This window comes from Macaca nemestrina, chromosome X (genome assembly GCF_043159975.1).
Source record: "Macaca nemestrina isolate mMacNem1 chromosome X, mMacNem.hap1, whole genome shotgun sequence".
Taxonomy (NCBI): Eukaryota; Metazoa; Chordata; class Mammalia; order Primates; family Cercopithecidae; genus Macaca; species Macaca nemestrina.
The window spans coordinates 13,459,965-13,464,195 of NC_092145.1; the positions used below are offsets into that span (position 1 = coordinate 13,459,965).

Consider the following 4,231-nt stretch of genomic DNA (forward strand, 5'->3'; position numbering starts at 1 on the left):
TGTTGATTTTGCATAATACAACTTTACTGAATTTATCAGCTATAATAGTTTTCTTGTGAAGTCTTTAGGTTTTTCGAAATATAAGATCTTATCATCTGCAAACAAGGATAATTTGACATTCCTTTCCAATTTGGATGCCCTTTATATCTTTCTCTTGTATGATTCCTCTACCTAGGACTTACAATACTGTGATGAATAACAGTGGTGAGACTGGGCATCCTTGTCATGTTCTGGATCTTAGAGAAAGACTTTTCAGTTTTTTACATTTAGTATGATACTCACTATGGGTCTGTCATATATGGCTTCTAGTATGTTGAGCTATAGCTTTTCTAATCCCAGCTTTTTTTAGGGTTTTTATCATGAAGGGATGTTGAATTTTATCAAATGTTTTTTCAGTATCAACTGAAAAGAACATATGGTTTTTATCCTTTATTCTGTTAATATGATGTATCACATTGATTGATTTTTGTATGTTGAAGCATCTTTGCATCCCAGTGACAAATCCCACTTGGTCATGATGAATACTTTTTAATGTACTGTTGAATTCAGTTTGCTAGTCTTTTGTTGAGGATTATTGCATCAATATTCATCAGAGATACTGGCCAATAGTTTCCTTTTATTGATGTCTCTTGATCTGGTTTTGGTTTCAGGGTATTACTGGATTCACAAGAATGAGTTTGAAAGTATTTCCTCCTCCTGATTTTTTGGAATAGTTTGAGTAGGGTCGGTATGAGCTCTTTAATGTTTGATGGAATTCAGCACTGAAGCCATCAGGTCCCAGGCTTTTTCTTACTGGGAGACTTCTTATTACAGCTTTGATCTCATTACTTGTTATTGGTGTGTTCAGGTATTGAATTTCTTCCTGGTTCAATCTTGGTAGGTTTTATCTATCTAGAAATTTGTCTATTTCTTTTATATTTTCTGATTCATTGGCATATAGTTGCTCATAGTAGTCACTAATGTTATTTTGAATTTCTGCAGCATCAGTTGTAATGATTCCATTTCATTTCTGATTGTATTTATTTTGATTTTCTCTCTTTTTTTCTTAGCCTGGCTAAAGGTTTGTCAACTTTTTGTAACTTCAAAAATAATCTTTTTGTTTCATTTATCATTTGTATATTTTCACTTCAATTTCATTTATTTCTGCTCTGAAGTTTATTATTTCTTTTCTTCTCCTTATTTGGGGTTTGTTTTTCTCTTGCTTTTCTAGTTATTTAAGACACATTGTTAGATTTTAAAAAAAAATTTTTTTTTTTATATATAGGTACTTATAACTATAAACTTTCCTCTTAGTACTGCTTTTACTGTATCCCATAGGTTTCGGTATGTTGTGTTTCCATTAACGTTGATTGCAAGATATTGTTAAAATTTCTTCTTAATTTCTTCTTGACCCACTGATCATTAAGGAGCATATTGCTTATTTCCATGTCGTTTTATAATGTCCAAAATTCCTCTAGTTATTAATTTCTAAATGTATTCTATTGTGGTCAAAGAAATTGCTTGATATCATTTGAACTTTTTGAATATTTTAAGACTTGTTTTGTGATCTATTATATGGTCTATTCTTGAGAATGATTTATGTGCTTAGGAAAATGATATGTATTCTGCAGCTCTTGGATAACCTGTTCGGTAAATATCTATTAGATCCATTTGGTCTATAGTGCAGATTATGTCTGATGTTTCTTTGTTGATTTTCTGGCTAGAAGATCTGCCCAATGCTGAAAGTGGGGTGTTGAAGTCTCCAGCTATTATTGTATTGGGGCCTCTCTCTCTCTCTCTAGCTGTAATAATGTCTCCTTTATATATCTGGGTGCTCCAGTGTTGGGTGCATACATATTTAAAATTGCTTTGTCCTCTTGCTGAATTGACCCCATTAACATTATATAGTGATCTTACTTGTCTCTTCTCATAGTTTTGGCCTTAAAATCTATTTTTTCTGTTATAAGTATAGTGATTCCTGCTCTTTTTTGGCTCCCACTGGCATGGAATATCTTTTCTCATCTCTTTATTTTCAGTCTATGTGTGTCTTTTTTATTATTTAAATAAGAACAAAGTCTACAGTACCCAGTATTACCAGACAGTCTCCAATCCAAGTATTAACCAGGCCCAATCCTGCTTAGTTTCTGAGATCACACAAAATCAGGCATATTCAGGGTGGTATGGCCACAGACTCTATGTGTGCCTTTATAGGTGTTTCTTGTAGGTGACAGATCAATGGGCCTTGTTTTTTGATTAATTTAGCCAGTCTATGGCTTTTATTGTAGACTGTATTTCATTTATATTCAATGTTATTACTGATAAGCAAGAACTTACTCCTGCCATTTTGTTATTTGTTTTCTGGTTGTTTTGTTGTCTTCTCTTTGTTTTTTCTTTCACTCTTGTCTTCTTCTAGTGAAGATGATTTTCTCTGGTGATATGGTTCAGTTTCTTACTTTACATTTTGTGTATATCTATTGTATGCTTTTTGGCTTGAGGTTACCATGAGGTTTGCAAATTCTATCTTATGACTCATTATTTTAACCTGACGACAACACTATTTGCATTAACAAATAAGCAAGAATAAAACTAATAAAAACTCAGTTTAACTTGGTTCTCCTCATTTCTTAACCTTTTATTGTTTCTATTTATATCTTATTGTACTGACTACATCTTGAAAAGCTGTTTTAGTTATTGACTGCTTTATCATTTAGTCTTTCTACTTAGAATAAGAGTAATTTATATGCCACAGTTACAGTGTTATAATATTCTGTGTTTTTCTATGTATGTAATATTGCCAGTAAGTTTTGTATCTTCAGGTGATTATTTATTGCTCATTAAGGTCCTTTTATCTCATTGAAGTATTCTCTTCAGTATTTCTTGCAGTCGGGGTCTGGTATAGATGAAATCTCTCAGCTTCAGTTTGTCTAGAAAAGTGTTTATTTCTCCTTCATATCTGAAGGAAATTTTTGCAAGATCTAGTATTCTAGGATAAATGTTGTTTTCTTTTTTTTCCTTCAGCACTTTAAATATGTCATGCCATTCTCTACTGGCCTGTAAGGTTTCCACTGAAAAGTCTGCTGCCAGATCTATAGGAGCTCTAAAGTGTGGTATTTGTTTCTTTTCTCTGGCTACTTTTAGGATCTTTTATTTATAATTGACCTTTGGGAGTTGATTATGAAACTCCTTAAGGTAGTCTTCTTTGGGTTAAATCTGCTTGGTGATGTATATCTTTTTTGAACGTGGATATTGATATCTTTCTCTAGGTTTGGGAAATTCTCTGTTATTATCCATTTAAATACATTTTCTACACCTAGCTCTTTCTCTCCCTCTTCTTTAAGGCCAATAACTCTTAAATTTGCCCTTTTGAGACTATTTTAGATCCTGTATGCATGCTTCATTGTTTTTTATTCCTTTTTATTTTGTCTCCTCTGACTGTGTATTTTTAAATAGCCTGTCTTCAAGCTCAAAAATTCTTTCTTCTGCTTGTTTCAGTCTGCTATTAAAGAACTCTGATATATTCTTACATGCACCAATTGCATTTTTCAACTACTGAATTTCTACTTTATTTTTTAAATTATTTCGATCTATTTCTTAATTTTACCTAATAGAATTCTGAATTCCACCTCTATGCTATCTCAAATTTCCTTGGGTTTCCTCAAAACAGCCATTGTGTATTATCTTTTTGAAAGCTGACATATCTCTGTTACTCCAGGATTGATCCATGGTGCCTTATTTAGCTCATTTGGTGAGGTCATATTTTTCTGGATAGTGCTCATGTTAATAGATGTTCCTCTGCATTTGGGCATTGGAGAGTTAGGTATTTATTGTAGTCTTCACTGTCTTGGCTTATTTGTAGCCATCCTTCTTGGGGAGCCTTTGCATATATTGGAAAGGACTTAAGTGATGTTATATAAGCTGTATCTGCTTTAAGGGGTGCCCCAAGCCCAGGTCTTGCAGACTCTTAGAGGTACCACATTGACGGTCTAGGACAAGATCCAAGAGAATTCTCTAGATTACCAGGCAGAGAGTCTTGTCCTCTTCCCTTACTTTTTCCCAAACATATCGAGTATCTCTCTCTCTCTCTCTCTCTCTCTCTCTCTCTCTCTCTCTCTCTCTCTCTTCTAAGCCATATACAGCTGGGGATGGAGTGACACAAGCAGCCCCTGTGGCCTCCACCACTGTGACTGTGCTGGATCAGATCTGAAGCCAGCACAGTGCTGGGCCTTGCCCAAGGTCTGTTGTCACCACTCCC

At 34.1% G+C, this 4,231-nt stretch overlaps 1 pseudogene; it reads right to left on the reverse strand.

Annotated features, from left to right (window-relative positions):
- Positions 1–2,052: 2,052 nt before the first annotated feature.
- On the reverse strand, positions 2,053–2,171 carry LOC112427307 (5S ribosomal RNA; annotated as a pseudogene).
- Positions 2,172–4,231: the final 2,060 nt, after the last annotated feature.